Here is an 18,249-nt window from a genome sequence, read left to right as displayed (position 1 = left end):
AAAGGGAGAGTGGTAAACTTGGACAAAACTAACATAAAATCTCTTTTTTTTTTTTGAGACAGAATCTCACTCTGTCACCCAAGCTGGAGTATAGTGGCGTGATCTCAGCTCACTACAACCTCGGCCTCCCAGGTTCAAGTGGTTCTCCTGCCTCAGCCTCCTCAGTAGGTGGGACCACAGGCATGTGCCACTGTGACTGGCTAATTTTTTTTATTTTTTGTAGAGGGATCTCACTGTGTTGCCCAGGTTAGTCTTGAACTCCTGGCCTCAAGTGATCTGCCCACCTCGGCCTCCCAGAGTGCTGGGATTACAGGCGTGAGCCATCATGTCTGGCCGCATAACTTCCCAAAGTGCTGGGATTACAGGTGTAAGTCACCATACCCGGCAGCATAAAATCTCTTAAACTGAATTGTGAGACATTTTGCAGATGCTTTATAAGATGACCGACTGTTTGGAATAAAGAATATGGCAAAAATATTACCAAGATATTTCTCAGAATAGTTACATTATTTGCATCTGTATATTTGCCCACCTTGAATTCAGAATTAAATTCCTGGTTCCCTTTTTGATGTGTCACTATAAAAGGTATATAATATGGTCTAATGATCTAGGTTAGCCCACTGATGTGGAAGATGAATAAGAATATTAAGAAAAGGCATCTTGAATAATATTAGTAACTAACCTGTATTGAATTCTTCCCTTGGCTCAGGGCTGGGCCCGTGGTACTTTATATAGGTTAGCACAGTGTCTGTGGATGGAGGATAATGTGATAATGTCTAAATAATAGTAAGTTTAGTGAAGTGGTTAAGAGCGAACACTGAGATTCAGTTTAAATCTAGGCTCCAACATTACTAGTTGAAGAACCTTTTTTTTTTTTTTGACACTAGTTCTCCCATCTGTGAAATGGGAGTAAAAATAGTATTTATATCCTGATTATTATGAGGATTAAATTAGTTAATATATGTAAAACATTTTAAACAATGCCTGGTATAGGATAAGTGCTTGCATTTAAGCTATTGTTATTTTTTTCTAGAGATAAGGTCTCTCTCTGTTGTTTAGACTGGAGTGCAGTTGTGTGATCATATCTCACTGCAGCTTCGAACTTGTGGGCTCAAGTGGTCCTCTCACCTTGGCTGCCGAGTAGCCACCATGCCTGGTTAATTTTTTATTTATTGTAGGGATGAAATCTTGCTACGTTGCCCAGGCTGATCTTGAACTCTTGGCCTCAAGCAATCTTCTTGCCTCAGCTTCCTCAGCATTGTCAGATGTATTTTTAGTAACCATTCCTTTTGAGAGACAGTGTTTTTATTTTCCTTTCCTTTGCATCTGAAAAGACAGTTTTGAGAAGGTGGATTTTTCTGATACTGTCTTGGAATTATTTGAGTGGTAGAAATTTAGAATTGAAATGAGATCATTGCGAGAATTATGGACTCTGCAGCAGGATGAACTTGGGTTTTCCTTGTTGTTTTACCTTGAGCATGTTACTATGTAAAATATAGAAAATACATACTTTTCAGGATTCTTTTCAGGTTTTAATGAGTAAATGAAGTTCTTACCTAGCACAGTGCCTGGTTCTCAGTTAAGTGATCAAATAGTATTTGTTTTACTGTAAATGTTAATAGTTCTCCTAAATGGTACCTTATTTTCACAGTTGGTGGAAATGTATAAAGTTACAGTCAACAGTGTGTATATATTTTTAAGATGTTATAATTGAGGTTATGAGTAAATTTAATGGACAATTAAAGTGGAACCTAAAAATTGAAAGGAAAAATAACCCTGACCCGGATTACACACTTAGAAAAGTTTTGTGGGGGGCCGTTTCTAAATTTGATTCAAGTTCAAGTGTTTTATCACTGCTAATTATAGTCTCTTTGACTATTTACAGTTTCAAATAAATAAGGTCAGTGTTAGCAGTGTGATATGGAATATGTTTTTTGATGTCTTTATTTTGATATAGTCACAGATTTATAAAAATCTTGCAAAAATAGTATAAGGAACATCCCATATTCCTCTTTACCTAGTTTCAAGGTCTTTTTTTTTTTTTTTTTTTTTTTTTTTTTTTTTTACTGCTGGAGGATAAATTTATTAATTTTTTTCTTTTTTTTTTTTTTTTTTTGAGACTGAGTCTTATTCTGTTGCCCAGGCTGGAGTGCAGTGGTGCGATCTCAGCTCACTGCAGCCACCACCTTCCAGGTTCAAGCAATTCTCCTGCCTCAGCCTCCTGAGTAGCAGGGACTACAAGTGCCCACCACCATGCCCAGCTAATTTTTGTGTTTTCAGTAGAGACAGGGTTTCACCACGTTGGCCAGGATGATCTCGATCTCTTGACCTTGTGATCCGCCTGCCTCAGCCTCTCAAAGTGCTGGGATTACAGGTGTGAGCCACTGCGCCCGGCCTAATTTCTTTTTTGTAATTAATGAAAATCTTTTTTTTTTTTTGAAATAGATGTAAAACCTGATGAAGAATGATGCAGTAAACATGTTTGTTTGTTTGTTTTTTTGAGACAGTCTCGCTCCGTCAGCTAGGTTGGAGTGCAGTGGCACAATCTCAGCTCACTGCAACCTCCACCTCTTGGGCTCAAGCAGTTCTCCTGCCTCAGCCTCCAGAGTAGCTGGGATCACAGGCGTGTGCCACCATGCCCAGCTAATTTTTGTATTTTTAGTAGAGACGGGGTTTCACCATGTTGGCCAGGTTGGTCTCGAACTCCTGACTTCAGGTAATCCGCCCACCTCGGCCTCCCAAAGTTGAGATTACAGGCGTGAGCCACCATGCCCGGCTATGAACACGTTTATGTGGTTCTTCAACAGTTATTATATAAGTGTTGATTTTTCAGAATGTTCTGAATGCACTGTAATGTTTTGTTCCTGACTTGTGGCCATCATTAGTGAACGTTAGTTTATTATACTTAGCCTTAAGGCCCTCATTGGCTATTGGATACTCCTAAATAGCCTGCTTTTTATAGAACTTAATTGCTTTGTGCAGTGAGTGTGTCCTCTCCTTGCTCTGCTTGATGGGCTTCTTGGTGTTCAGGTACTGTGAGCTACACCCTCCTCCCCCAGCTTTTAATGTGCATTGAGTTGCAGAACTACTTGCTAGACTTGTGTACCTTAAGTTCACAGTAAAGGCTTGCATTATGTGGCTTTAAGACAGTGATAATTTTGGTAGCTCAAAGGTATTTTTAAAAGTATATTCATTATTCTCAGCACTTTGTTACCTGAAGGGATCAATAACGCTTTTGTTGTTTTTGAAGATGGTTTAGACCTCTTGTGTCTGAAAACTGCTTTAAGAGACTGCAGAGAAGACAGTAAAATAACTGAGGACCTTATTCTACAAGTGAGGGTCTGTGGTGTGCTGGGCATACATTATTGTGTATAACCTTTTGCCCTTGACTCTTTCAAAATACATCTTCTCTCTTCCTAAACGACTTTGTCTTTTTGCCTGCTATTGCTTATTAATGACTCCTACTATCTGCACCTGCCCACTTGAAGAGTTTTTTTAAACACACTTTTTTTTTTTTTTTTTTTTTTGACACGGAGTTTCGCTCTTGTTGCCCAGGCTGGAGTGCAGTGGTGCAATCTCAGCTCGCTGCAACCTCTACCTCCCAGGTTCAAGCAGTTCTCCTGCCTCACCCTCCCTAGTAGCTGGGATTACAGGCATGTGCCAGCACGCCTGGCTAATTTTGTATTTTTAGTAGAGATGGGTTTCTCCATGTTGGTCAGGCTGGTCTCACACTCCCAACCTCAGGTGATCCGCTTTCCTCGGCCTCCCAAAGTGCTGGGATTACAGGCGTGAGCCACTGCGCTCGGTCTAAACACACTTTTTATTTTAGGTCAGTTTCAGATTCACGGAAAAGCTTCACAGATAGAGTTCTCCTGTATTTCACATCCAGTTTCTCTTTATGAAGATCTTAACATTAGTATGGTACATTTGACACAACTAATGACCCAGTATTGACCCATTATTATTACCTGTACTTCATTTGGATTTTCACCTAATGTCTTTCTGTTCCAGGATCCCATCCAAGGTGTCACGTAACATGTATTAAATGACTTTTTAAAACATAAATGCTTTTTGAGGCATTTATTTCTGATTATAAAGTATAGAGCAACTGTTAAAATTTGAATAAAGAAAACTAAGAACCACCCCCAATTTTCCCACCTATCATGTGATGAACATTTTCCTGTTACATTATTAGTTTTTCATTAATGTGCTTTATATTTACTTAACCATAATTGTCAATCTTTTTCCCTTTGTCAGATTATTTTTTTTCTTTTGGAGGTGGAGTCTCACTCTTGCCCAGGCTGGAGTGCAGTGGCATAATTTTGGGTCACTGCAGCCTCCACCTCCTGGGTTTAAGCAGTTCTCCTGCCCAGCCTTTCAAGTAGCTGGGACTTACAGGCTCACACCACCACAGCTGGCTAATTTTTGTAATTTTAGTAGAGACAGGGTTTCACTATATTGACCAGGTTGGTTTCGAACTCCTGACCTCAGGTAATCCATCCTCCTTGGTTACCCATGCTGGGATTACAGGTGTAATCCACCACACCTGGCCAAAAACTATCACTAATAATCCTTTTTAGAAATACTAGCTTTGTACTCATATCTGTGAAGCCACGCTTTTTTGAAAAATTAAATTAAAAAAAATTTTTTTTTTGAGACAGGGTCTTGCTCAGTTGCCCAGGCTGGAGTGCAGTGGCTTCATCTTGGTTCACTGCAGCCTTCACTTCGTGGGCCCAAACGATCCTCCTGCCTCAACCCCCCTGAGTAGCTCAGACTACAGGCATGCATCACGATGTCTGGCTAATTTTTTTTTTCTTTTGTATTTTTGGCAGAGACAACATGGGGTTTCACCATGTTGCCCCGGCTGGTCTTGAACTCCTGAGCTCAAGTGATCTGCCTGCCTTGGCCTCCCAAAATGTTGGGATTACAGGTGTGAACAACCGCACCTGGCCGAAGCCATGTTTTTAAATGAAATCTTCCTCCCTTATCTTTTGTATTACCTTGGAGTATCCTGTATTAACTTGGGATACTTGTATTAACTTGTAGTATCTTTTGTATTACCCTTGTGCAGGATGTGACTCTTTGCTTTTGGTAGCCCAATGGGAAGATTCAGAAGGCTCCTTGTTGTGGCTCGCAGGCTCCTACATGGCCACCTCTCTGACATCATCTCCTGCTTTTCTTGCCTTCTACTTGCTCTTCTTGCTCCGTGAAATGTCATCTTCTAGATCTTAATGGCTGTTTCTTCATGCGTAAGGTTTTAGCTCAGATGGCCTTACTTGGTCACCCTATCCAAAATAATTCCTTTTTCTGATAGGAACCTTTTTACCTGCAAGTGAATAGAAAACTTGACCAAGAATGCCTTAAACAGATTGGGGTTTGTTTTTCCTTGCACGACATGGTTCATTTGCACAGTGGTTCCAGCAAGGGCCAGGCTCTGTGTGTTTCTGCTCTGCCATTCTAAGCAGCAAGTGGTTCTCATGGTTACTGAATGGCTGTCAAGGCTTGAAGTCATTGTGTCCATTGCATTTGAGTCAGGAAGAAGAAAAGATACTGTTGTGTTCCTATTGTTGTTTATCTAGAAAGCAAAAGTATTCCTAGAGGATGCCTAGCCTGTCTCCCTGTATGTCTTATTACTGACAACTGGATCATACTTCTGGCAAAAAAAACAAAAAACAAAAAACCCGCACACAGTAATGGTATTTTGTACACAGCCAGGTTCAGACCATTGGCTTTTAAATTCTTCTGATATGCAGTCTAATATGAATGACCTACGGTGTGCCACCACTGTATGTGAAGGCATATCTGTGTAACTGAAGTAAGTTGCAGGAGCTGTGCTTAATGATTATGCATGCTCTATTTTATTTTCTCTGTTTCATTTGAAAGTTGTAGTTAGGACCTTTTAAGTCTGGATGCCCTTAACTTTTTTTGAAGCATAGATTCTTTAGCAGTCTGAAGCTTGTGGATACCTCAGAATAATATTGTTAAATTCACAAAATTGATACCCATAAGATTAAAAAAAATCAAAGATCTCAAAATGTTGAAGTCTAGCTCTCAAACTGTGAAAGCTGGTATGTAATCAGTAATATGTTTATTAGCACTGTCAGTAACGATCTAGCAGCTTCTCAGTTGAGTGTAAAGGATAGTTTGAGGTATCTGCAACAATTGAATGTGATATATCTGTGATTTCTCTTGGTACAAACTTAAAGATACCGCCAATAATGCTGTGGTTTGTTGCTTATTCATGTGAGAAAGAAATGTTAAAATTCTTTTTTTTTTTTTTTTTGGGACGAAGTCTTGCTGCATCACCTAGGCTGGAGTAGTGTGGCACCATCTTGGCTCACTGCAACCTTCACCTCCCGGGTTCAAGTGATTCTGCCTCAGCCTCCTGAGTAGCTGGGACTGTAGGCACACACCACTATGCGCAGCTAATCTTTGTATTTTTAGCAGAGACGGGATTTCACTAAATTGGCCAGGTTGGTCTTGAAATCCTGACATCAAGTGATCCACCTGCCTTTGCCCCACAAAGTGCTAGAATTTCAGGTGTGAGCCACCACGCCTGGCTTAAATTTCAATTAGAGGTTAGTGAAATTATTTCTTCTATACCACATATAAGAATCCTTGTTATGAACCAGTGGTCTAAATTGATTTCAAGCCTCTAATCTTGAAGTTGGAACAAAATAACTGGCTTTAGCCCAATCGTGACTCATCGCTGAGGGCAAGGGAATAGCCCGCTTCCTGGGAGGTAAAGGCGTTTGTAGCCGGATTCTTGTAGCAGGGAAGAAAGGTGGGGTAGTTGGAATTTGGTTAGGGAACCCTGTCTGCTACCATCTTCTGTGTGTAGTCTCTGCTTCCTATTATCTTTTTCTTCTCTTCCCACTGCTTAGTTTTCCTCACAGAACTGTCTGATAATTGCTGTTTGTCTGCTGACCCTGGTAGAGTGTATGTTCCTCGAGGGAAAAGACTGTCTTATTACCTTCCAGTTCCTAAAAAGCTGTTCTGAAGTAGGGTAACAGTAAAAATAAAATTCGTTTTGTTTTTTTTGTTTTTTTTTTTTTTGAGACGGAGTCTGGCTCTGTCACCCAGGCTGGAGTGCAGTGGCTGCGATCTCGGCTCACTGCAAGCTCCGCCTCCCGGGTTTACGCCATTCTCCTGTCTCAGCCTCCCGAGTAGCTGGGACTACAGGCGCCCGCCACCTCGCCCGGCTAGTTTTTTGTATTTTTTAGTAGAGACGGGGTTTCACCGTGTTAGCCAGGATGGTCTCGATCTCCTGACCTCGTGATCCGCCCGTCTTGGCCTCCCAAAGTGCTGGGATTACAGGCTTGAGCCACCGCGCCCGGCCTTTTTTTTTTCTTTTGAGACAGTCTCATTCTGTCACCCAGGCTGGAGTGCAGTGGTGCGATCTCGGCTCACTGCAGTCTCCGCCTCCCAGGTTCAAGCAGTTCTCCTCCCTCAGCCTCCCCAGTTGCTGGGTTTACAAGTGCACCACCACCCCGAGCTAATTTTTGTGTTTTAAGTAGAGGCAGGGGGTTTCATCATATTGACCAGACTGGTCTCCAGCTCCCGACCTCAGGTGATCCACCCGCCTTAACCTCCCAAAGTGCTGGGATTACAAGCGTATGCCTGGCCAAAGTTTTCCTTTTTATGTAAGACTTTTGAAGGCAGAAAGCATTTTCTGAACAAAATAGAATTTTTAAAAACATCTTTATTGAGCCGGGCGCGATGGCTCATGCCTGTAATCCCAGCACTTTGGAAGGCTGAGGCGGGCAGATTACCTGAGGTCAGGAGTTCAAGACCAGCCTGGCCAACATAGTGAAACCCTGTCTCTACTAAAAATACAAAAATTAGCTGGGCATGGTGGCACATGCCTGTAATCCCAGCTACTAGGGAGGATGAGGCAGAAGAGTTGCTTGAGCCCGGGAGACGGAGGTTGCAGTGAGCCAAGATTGTACCACTGCACTCCAGCCTGGCCAACAGAGCAAAACTGTCTCAAAAAAAAAAAAAAAAAGAAAAAAGAAAACAGCTTTATTGAGATATAATTCACATGCCATATGGTTCACCTATTTACAGTAGGGAGTCCTTTTTTTTTTTTTTTTTAAAGACAATCTCGCTCTGTTGCCCAGGCTGGAGTACAGTGGCACAATCTTGGCTCACTGCAACCTCTGCCTTCCGTATTCAAGCAATTTCCCCTGCCGCAGCCTCCGGAGCAGCTGGGACTACAGGCATGCATCACCACACCCACCTAATTTTTGTATTTTTAGTAGAGACAGGGTTTCACCATGTTGGCTGGGGTGATCTCCAACACCTGACCTCAAGTGATCCACCCCTGTTGGCCTCCCAAAGTGCTGGGATTACAGGCATGAGCTACTGTGCCTGGCCAAATTCTATTAACTTTTAGGTTAAATTTTAGAATTAATGTTGTGATGTGCTGTCTTCTTAGATAAAAATCTTAACTGAAAAATACCTTAATCATCTGTAGTATGGGACTGCAAATGGAAACTGTTATTTGGATTTCTCTTTAGGAAGAAATACCCCATTGGCAATTTCAACTCACTATTTCTACTTAAATTATTTGAATTTAAACATCTTGTTAACTAGAAAATATGTTTATTGGTTATGATAGTGTCACTTAAAGAAGGTTAGATAGGAAACAGTTATTGGAAGATGCCAAATTCATTTCAGAACCAAATTCAAGTATAGTGGTGACTCTACTTTTTTGCAAAACAATTTACCAGGTTTCTGTTTGTTTTTTAATTCCTAAGTTGGAGAAGTTCAACTAAAGCAAAAATGAGATGTGATGGACTCTTAAGAGCTTCCTTTGTGTGGCAGTCTGTACATAGTGTGTTAAGTTCTCAAGAATCTCTCCTTAGAAACTTAGAAGTTCTTTTGTGCAACTGTGTTTTGAATAAAGCTCTGTCAGTTAAAAACAAACAAAACAACAGAACTTCCATACACTTTCTTTTTATATGTAACGACTTGTTTTAAAAGACCTATTAGCGTCTCCTATATATTTGGCATGCAGTTTGTTTGGAAGATTATAGGTACGAATTGTGTATTTGGATTGTTTTGTCATTTCAGTTGTTTGCATGTTTCAGGCTTTCCTATCAAACCTATCCGCAGTTATATATTGCTCATTCATTCATGCCCCTAGGCCTTTCTGAAGTTCATTCTCTCTAGAACTCCCTTTTTGCCTCCCATTCTAGACCATTCCGCTTCTCTCTTGGGGAAATACCTTTTTTCATGAGTTCTTATGTACCACCATTTCCTGGAATGTGTATTGCGACCCCTAGGGCTCGGGTTGCTCTTCTGTAATAGTACTTAGAGTAGTACCTTTTACTCCAGTTACTTGTTTCCACTTTGGTCTTCCGTTGGTCTGAGCTTCCCAGCATTCTTTTAAACCTTGCATGCATCCTACCAAAGATTCCAACATCACCACTGGCTATCTGCACACCTCACTTCAAGTTGTCTTTAAAAGAGGGCTTGGGCTAGCTCATGTCTTTCACAGCTAATAGCACAGGGTAGAATCTTTGTCTAGTTTATTCTAGCTCATTGTTGCTGGTTTTCCTGATTTTTTTTTTCCACCTGAGGAAAACCTTAACTGTTCTGTTTTAACACTTTGGAGGTGTGGCAGTACCTCCTGTTTCTACTTCTCTTTACAGTTTTAACTATTTTTCTATTCCCTGTGGCTGAAGAAATGATTGCGTATAGAAATTTGGTGGCTAGACCGTGTGCTGTGGCTCTTGCTTGAGCTCAGGAGTTCGAGACAGGCCTGGAAATCTCATCTGTATTAAAAAAAAAAAAAATTGATGGCTGTGGTTTTGTTTAGCCCTCTTTTTCTTGCTTTACTGGTTTCTTAATGTTTTTATCTTTTACTTCAATAAGGAATGGGAAAAGAAAATACACCATTTTATTATTTCTTGATGATGACTTTTAGTGTATTCAGCAATACTGAGCACAGTGGCTCATGCTTTGGGAGGCCAAGGTTGGAGGAACGTTTGAAGCCAGGAATTTAAGACCAGCCTGGGCAATAGTGAGACACTTCCCAACCTCTGTCTCTACAAAAAAATATAAATAAATTAGGTGCATGTGGTGGTGCACATCTGTAATTCTGAGGTGGGACGACCACTTGAGCCCAGGAGCTGGAGGTTCCAGTGAGCTTTGATTGTGCTACTGCACTCCAGCCTGGGCGGACAGAGACTTTGGCTTTAAAAAAAAAAAAAAAGGCTCTCTGATACAAATTTTAGAGAACAATCTTTTTTTTATACTGTGTATTATCCCTTAAAAGTTGATTTTTTAATTACTGTATATACTATAATACAAATGGAAAGTTTGGATATGAATTTCCCCCTTTAAAAGTCAGTGTGTAAGTAAATTGGCCTGAGAGTCAGGCGACAGGAGTTCTAATTCTAATCTTTAGACACTTGAGCATAGATGAATTTCCTTTGTGTCTTACTTTTTGTGTTAAATGTGAGAAATGCTTTCTTTTGCTATAATTCTGGGGTTATTAGTGTTAAAGAGAGAGACATGTCAGAAGTCTTTGTACACTGTTGTTACTTCGTGCACTGTGGCTTAATTTTGTCTTTGTTATTGGGGGAGATAATCTCTGAATGAGTCAAGTTTACACTAATGTCAATTTGGAGGTGTAAAAAATAAAGTGGGACTTAAAAAAAAATTCAAACATTAATTGAATGCCTGCTTACCTGAGACTATTACCTGACATTTACTATCAATGCGTGTCTAATGAAATCCTTAAGAATGGAATGAGGCAGCTGGACCTTAGGGAAACCAGTGTTTCAGAAACTATCATTGTCTCTGCTGTCTTTATGTCTGCTGTCTTTTCTCTCTAAAGACTGCTTTCTGATTTGACCGTATTAAATACAGCCGTTGTAATGATAAACTTAGGTTTTACAATCTAGGTACCCAAAGAGTCTTGGGAGGAGACTCTTGTTGGTCCATCACAGGTTGTTTGTTGAGTCTTGAATTCTTGTTAACTTGTGGCGGGTGTTGTGACTATCTGGAAGGGTATTATGTATTATGTTGCAGCATTCATAGGAGTCTGTGGGAATGTAGTGGGGGGAGAGAGGAGGCAAACGTGGTTGTCTAATGTAAATACCCACTTGTAGAGGTATCTAACGAAATGTCTTAAGTTTGCGAAGTGCCTTGGGGCTCTTCAGAGTTGTAATTATGCAGAAGTGTAGAGAACTTTAAGGCAAGAAGGTTTTGTAAAACTTCAATAGATAATTATGTTTGTTTATTTAGAGACGGAGTCTCACTCTGTTGCCCAGGCTGGAGTGCAGAGGCACGATCTCGGCTCACTGCAACCTCCGCCTCCTGGTTCAAGTGATTCTCCTGCCTCAGCCTCCCGTGTAACTGGGATTACAGGCGCATGCCACCACACCTGGCTAATTTTTGTACTTTTCGTAGAGACATTCACCACATTGGTCAGGCTGGTCTCCAACTCCTGACCTTGAGTAATCCACCTGCCTTGGCCTCCCAAAGTGCTAGGATTATAAGCATGAGCCACTGCACCTGGCCCCTTATTTATTTTTTGGTTGGCTTGTTATATTGGTTGCTGAGAGAAGAGTTTTACAATCCACTTTGGATTTGGGTATTTTGTAGTTTTTAAATATTTAATATTAGGCCTTGTATATAAATGAAGTGTATATAAATTGAGAATTGCAGTGTCACTGGATTAAACCCTTTCTCACTATGGAGGTACTCTTTTTATCTCTAGTAATGTCTTTTAATGCCTTAAAAGACTTTTTAAGAGCAGTTTTAGGCTCACACAACAAAATTGAGCTGAAGTTACAGAGATTTCCCATACACTCCTCTACCCTGCAACATGCATAGCCTTTTCCTGTGATCAACATCCCCCACCGAAGTGGTACATTTGCTACAGTCAGTGAACCTACATTGACATGTTATTACCCAGAGTCCCTAGTTTATATTAGGATTTATTCTTTTTGCATCTTCTGTCAAATTTATAATGACATATAGCTACCATTATAGTGTTAAAAACTGTAATTTTTACCACCCTAAGTCTTCTGTTACTTTTGAAAACAAGAGTCTTATTGTAAAGTCTTTTTTAGATACTGCACCAGCTTTCTTTTGCCTGGTGTTTGTATGGTTTTCATCTTCTTTCGTTCTGTATTCTTGTTTTTTAGATTATCTCTTAGAGTATTTTAAAAGCCTAGTCTGATAATCTTAACTAGAGATGGAGTTTTACTTCATTTTATTTTCTGATTTGTTGCCTTCATTTGAGTTTATTATTATTATTTTATTATTATTTTTGAGATGGAGTCTCGCTCTGTCACCCAGGGTGGAGTACAGTGGCACCATCTCAGCTCACTGCAACCTCCACCTCCCAGGTTCAAGCGATTCTCCTGCCTCAACCTCCCAACCACGCCTGGCTAATTTTTGTATTTTTAGTAGAGACAAGGTTTCACCATGTTGGCCAGGCTGGTCTCAAACTCCTGACCTCAGGTGATCCACCCACCTCAGCCTCCCAAAGTGCTGGGATTACAGGCGTGAGCCACCACGCCTGGCTGAGTTTATTATTTTTTATGATTCTAGTCTCTGCCTTCCTGTTTTACAAAGTAAAACAGTATATTTAACAAGATCTTCTTGTGGAAAACACAACGACCTTAAAATGATAACTCCATTTACCAAGTTCCTTTTGGCTTTAAGATACTGTCACTGGAATCAATTTTTTAAAAATCTTACTCTATAGTGTAATATAGAGTTAATGTTCATTTACATTTAGCTGTTTGTCACCTTTATTTTTTCCTGGGCCACTTTCTTTCTGCTGGTGGAAAAACTGTTTTAATCTGACCAAAACTTCATTAATAAGAGATAATTTCACTTGGTGTAGAATGTTTTATTTTATTATTATTTTTTTGGAGATGGTGTCTCACTCTGTTGCCCAGGCTGGTATGAAGTGGTGCTGTCATGGTCACTGCAGCCTCAAAATTCTGGGCTCAAGTGATCCTCCTGCACACCTCTACATGTGGCTAGTTTATTTTGTTGTGGAATTATGTGTGTGGGTTTAGATGTCTTTTATTTATCCTGTTTGGGCTCAGTTAGCTCCCTTGCATCTGTGGATTCATATCATTTACTGGTTCTAGAAAATTCTCAGCCACCAAATGTTTAGATATGTCTCTCACATTTCTTCACTCTTCTGCTTCTGGAATTTTTATTAAACTTATATATGAACTTCTCACTTGATTCTCTGCATATCTTATTTTTAATCTTTTGTTCTTTCTGTGATATATTTTATATAATTCCTTCTGTCTTCCACTTTGCTGTCTTTGTCTAATAGACTGCCACACCTGTCTGAGCTTTATTACTTTATTTTTCATATTAGAAATTCTGTTTGTTTTCCAAATCTATGTAACATTTAGTAGTTTTTCTGTTTCATTTATCTTTTTCATGTTTGTCCTTTATGTGTCTACACATTGTGAGCATTTTAAGATCCGATAGTTCTCCTATCTGAAATGTTTTGTGTCTTTTTGCAGGTTCTTATTCATGATGCCTTGTTTACTTGAGTGTTATCTGTATTCTGTTCCTTGTCCTTAGATTATGTGTAGCATTTTCCTGAGGCCTAAAGGTGCCTTTCTCCAAAGGTTTACTTCGCTCCTGTCAAATATTTAGATGCACTAAGAGCTTGCTACCCAAAGTATGGTTCTCAGACTGGCAGAGAAGTTTTTAAGGAAACATGGCACGTCAGGTTCCATCCCTGTGTTTTAACAAGAATGTGAATTTTAATAAGATCCATAGGTAATTCTCAGGCACACTAAATATTGAGCATCACTGTGGTAAGTGATCAGTAAGACTTGAAGTTCCTTGGCTTACAGTTTCTTGGATCATTCATCTGATTCAAAACATGCCTATAAATCTTGGCCAGGCATGTATAAATTCTGAGGTATAGATTTTCTTTTCCCCTTCCTTCTCTTCTCTCCTGATGTCTCCTCTGTCTTGCTTGCTTTTTTAGCAACAAGGCAACTTTCCCAGCAGTTGGTTTAGGATGGGGTTCAGGAATATTTCTGGTCATCTTCATCATAAAAGTGTATCCCATGGTTTTTTTTTTCCCTTATTTCATGAGTTGAGAGTTGATAAAGGCCTTTTTAAAAAAATGCTAAATTGTGTAATCCTTACATGGGGCCATGCTATTCTTCTCCGTATAGTTCCACTTTTAGTGATGCCAAAGTGATCATGACAAAGACTTTTTAAAAAAATCTTGAAGTAAGATTATATTCTTGAGTATTTTGGGTTTGGAAAGTTGGGGGCGGGGGCGGTTAGCTTCATAATCAGCGTCATTCATTACTAGGGAAATATGTATTAGAACAATAATAAGATACTACTACACACCCAGCAGAATAACGAAAAAAAATTTTGTTTTTGAACCGGAGTCTTACTCTGTCACCCAGGCTGGAGTGCAGTGGTGCCATCTCAGCTCACTGCAGCCTCCACCCCTTGAGTTCAAGTGCTTGTCTTGTCTCAGCCTCCGGAGTCGCTGGGATTACAGTGATGCACCACCAATCTGGCCACTTTTTGTATTTTTAGTAGAGACGGGGTTTCACTTTGTTGGCCAGGCTAGTCTCGAACTCCTGATCTCAAGTGATCCGCTTGCCTTGGCCTCCCTAAGTGCCGAGATTACAGGCATGAGCCACCACACCTGGCCTAGAATAGCCAAAATTTGAAAGACTGGCAACACCAACTGTTGGTGAGGATATGTAGCAACTGGGACTTCTATACTTGTTAGTGAGTCTGTAAAATAGTACAGTTGCTTTGTAAAAAAAGTTCTGGAAAGAAAGAGGTTCCTTTAAAAGTTAATTATAGACCAGGTGAGGTGGCTCACACCTGTAATCTCAATACTTTGAGAGGCTGAGGTGGGCGGATTGCTTGAGTCCAGGAGTTTGGGACCAGCCTGGGCAACATAGCAGGATCCTGTCTCTACTCACTTCCATCTCCCCACAACAAAAGCTAGGCGTTGTGGCACATACCTATACTCACAGCTCCTCAGGAGTCTGAAGCAGGAGGATTGCTTGAGCCCAGAAATTAAAGGTTGTGGTAAACTGTGATTGCACCACTGTACTCCAGCCTGGGTACTCTCAATGTACCAAAAAATAAAAAAAGTTAATCATAATCTTTCTTATGATGACCTAGTGATTCTACTCTTAATTCTGCTCAAAAGAGATGAAAGCATATATCCATGGAAAGACTTGTAGAAAAATGTAGCATCTGTAAACTTAACAGGCAAAACTTAGTCCATCAACAGAAAAATGGATGATCAAAATGTTCATATTCATACAGTAGAATATTCAGCAATAAGAAGGTAAACATATTGATAAAACTCAGCAACATAGATGAATCTCAGGATATTATGCTGAGTCAAAGAAGCCTTACACAAAAGAGTACATACTATATGTTTCCACTTACATAAAATCCTAGAATAGGCAAGACTCTGGTCAAAAAAAAAAATTAGAACAGTGGTTGCAGAGTTGAGAGGTGAAGTGCAGGGACTGATTGGGGAGGAGCGTGAGGAAAGTTTCTTGAGTGATAGACTGTATATCCTGGTGAGGATTTGGCTTACACAGGTGTATGTGTTTGTCACAACTCATTGAATTTTATACTTAACACTTGGGCATTTTGTTATATGAAAATTTAACCGAAAACGTGAAGCGGCCGGACGCGGTGGCTCAAGCCTGTAATCCCAGCACTTTGGGAGGCCGAGGCGGGTGGATCACGAGGTCAGGAGATCGAGACCATCCCTGGCTAACATGGTGAAACCCCGTCTCTACTAAAAATACAAAAAACTAGTCCGGCGTGGTGGCGGGCGCCTGTAGTCCCAGCTACTCAGAGGCTGAGGCAGGAGAATGGCGTGAACCCAGGAGGCAGAGCTTGCAGTGAGCCGAGATCGTGCCACTGCACCCCAGCCTGGGCAACACAGCGAGACTCCGTCTCAAAAAAAAAAAAAAAAAAAAAAACGTGAAGCAAAATTTGAAAACCGTTTTATGATACACAAAGTATAATGCTGCCTGCAGCTTACTTTGAAAACGACAAAAAATAGGATGGATAGATGGCAGACACGGGTACATAAATGAGGATGTGGATACAGATGTAATAAAGCATATGTAAAACTTTTCATTGTAGAAGCTAGAAGGGACTTTTACAGATATTTATTGAGCAATTCTCAACTTTTTTGTGTTTTGAGAAATGTTATAATCTGCATGCAGGGGAAAGGTGGTGAGAAGTAAAAGAAGAATCAAACTGGAAAGTTCAGAAAGGGAATTGCATTTGTTTAACTAGCCTGTTTTACAAATGTTGTTCAATTTATGTTTATGCCCATTTGAAGAAGAGTGGTAGCTGTAGTCTTATTGATTTGAATGTGAATATGGCTTTTAATTTTTTTTTTTTTCCCTGAGACAGGGTCTCACTTTGTCACCCAGGCTAGAGTGCAGTGATGGATCTCAGCCCACTGCAGTCTCTGTCTCCTGGGCTCAAGCAATCCTCCCAACTCATCCCCGAAAGTAGCTGGGACTAGAGATGCGCACTACCATGCCCCGCTAATTTTTGTGTGTTTTTGTGGAGAAAGGGTTTCGCCGTGCTGCTCAGGCTGGTCTCAGACTCGGCTCAAGCATTTTGCCCTCTTTGACTTCCCAAAGTACTGGGATTACAAGTGTGAGCCACCGTGCCTTTCCTACTTTTTGTTTATTTAGTCACATTATTCTCAAATGGGTGAGTGACACTATCTTTACCTCTGAAAGGATAATGATTTCTTTCACAGATGAGAAAACTCAGGCTTTGTTATGAAATTTTTCCAAGATAACATGGCTTAAAATGGTAGAGCCAGGGTTTGAACAGACTCAAGACATAGGTACTTTTTATTACTTCTCTCTCTCCTCCCTGTTGACATTTAGGTGTATTTTTCCTGACTTTTTTCCTACACATATATAAACAAATACATACCTTTCCCTCCCCCTGCTTTTTTCTTATGCTTTCAGTCTCAGCTTAAAATGTCTCTTCAGAGAGCTGTTACCTGATGATTCAACCCAAAGCAGCTTTTTCCTTCCTCCTTCCCATTATCCTCTACTCCTTCCTGTTTTTCTCCTATTTCACTTTTCTTGGAACTTACCACAATGTGCATATAGTCTATTTTCTCTTTCCAATTGAGTGTAAGCTCCATTGTAGCAAACAGTATTGACACCTGTCAGATAAACCTTCAAATATTTGCTGAAGGAATTAACAATGTTCTGTCCATGAATGTCAGTGTGGTATGTACAGGTTTACCTTTGCTTTTAAGGACCTCTAAATATGCCATAGTATTGATACCGTATACTTATTAACTATTCCTTTGTTGAGAACATTCGGATCATCTCCCTTTTTCCACAGTGACATACTGCGGTGAGTATCGTGATTACATCCTTACTTGTGCAAGTATTTCTTTAGGTTAGATTCCTAGAAGTTTCTAAGGATATCAGACTCTGAGGATATCAGTGGCAGTTTTTAATTGTGGGAGCTGGGAGAGTCATGTAAAAATTACAAAGGAATAGAAGATGATATGTAATGATACCAAAACAATAGTGTACATCTGTGTCACAGTTGTCAAACCTAGCTGATACTAGAAAAATAAACTGTTATTTTTATTTTTTTCCTTTTTAATTTCTTTTGGTGTTTTTGTTTTGTTTTGTTTTGTTTTGACGCAGGGTCTCCCTCTGTCACCCAGGTTGCGGCTCAATGGCACGATCATGGCTTGCTGTAGCCTTGACTTCCTGGGCTCAAGCAATTCTCCCACCTCACCACCTTAGCCTCCTGAGTAGCTGGGCCTTCATGTGCATGTCACCACACCTGGCTATTTTAATTTTATTTTTTAGTTTTGATATGGGATTTTACTCTGTTGCCCAGGTTAGAGTACAGTGGCATGATCTCAGCGTACTGCAGCCTTCATTTCCCAGGCTCAAGCGATCCTCCCACCTCAGCTTCCTGAGTAGCTGGTGCCACAGATGTGCACCACCATGCCGGGCTAAATTTTTTTTTTTTTTGGTAGAGAGGGGGTTTCACCATGTTGCCCAGGCTGGTCTCAAACTCCTGAGATCAAGCGATCCTACTGCTTCAGCCTCTGAAAGTGCTGGCATTACAGGTGTCAGCCACTGCACCTGGCCCCAGCTAGTTTTTAAATATTTTGTAGAGATGGGGTCTCCCTATATTGCCCACACTGGTCTTGAACTCCTGGGCTCAAGCCACCCTCTTGTG

At 40.4% G+C, this 18,249-nt stretch overlaps 1 protein-coding gene and 1 pseudogene across 50 annotated transcripts in view; one reads left to right on the top strand and one right to left on the bottom strand.

Moving 5' to 3' along the window:
• TRIP12 (thyroid hormone receptor interactor 12) overlaps positions 1 to 18,249 on the top strand; it is a 154,478-nt gene that overhangs the window by 14,331 nt on the left and 121,898 nt on the right. The gene's annotated exons all lie outside the window — the stretch shown is intronic.
• Positions 14,123 to 14,212, bottom strand: LOC144333590 (U6 spliceosomal RNA; annotated as a pseudogene).

The sequence above is a fragment of the Macaca mulatta genome, chromosome 12 (assembly GCF_049350105.2).
Source record: "Macaca mulatta isolate MMU2019108-1 chromosome 12, T2T-MMU8v2.0, whole genome shotgun sequence".
In the NCBI taxonomy this organism is placed as follows: domain Eukaryota; kingdom Metazoa; phylum Chordata; class Mammalia; order Primates; family Cercopithecidae; genus Macaca; species Macaca mulatta.
The sequence above is the reverse complement of the archived record's forward strand: the minus strand, read 5'-3'. Positions and strand labels throughout refer to the sequence as shown.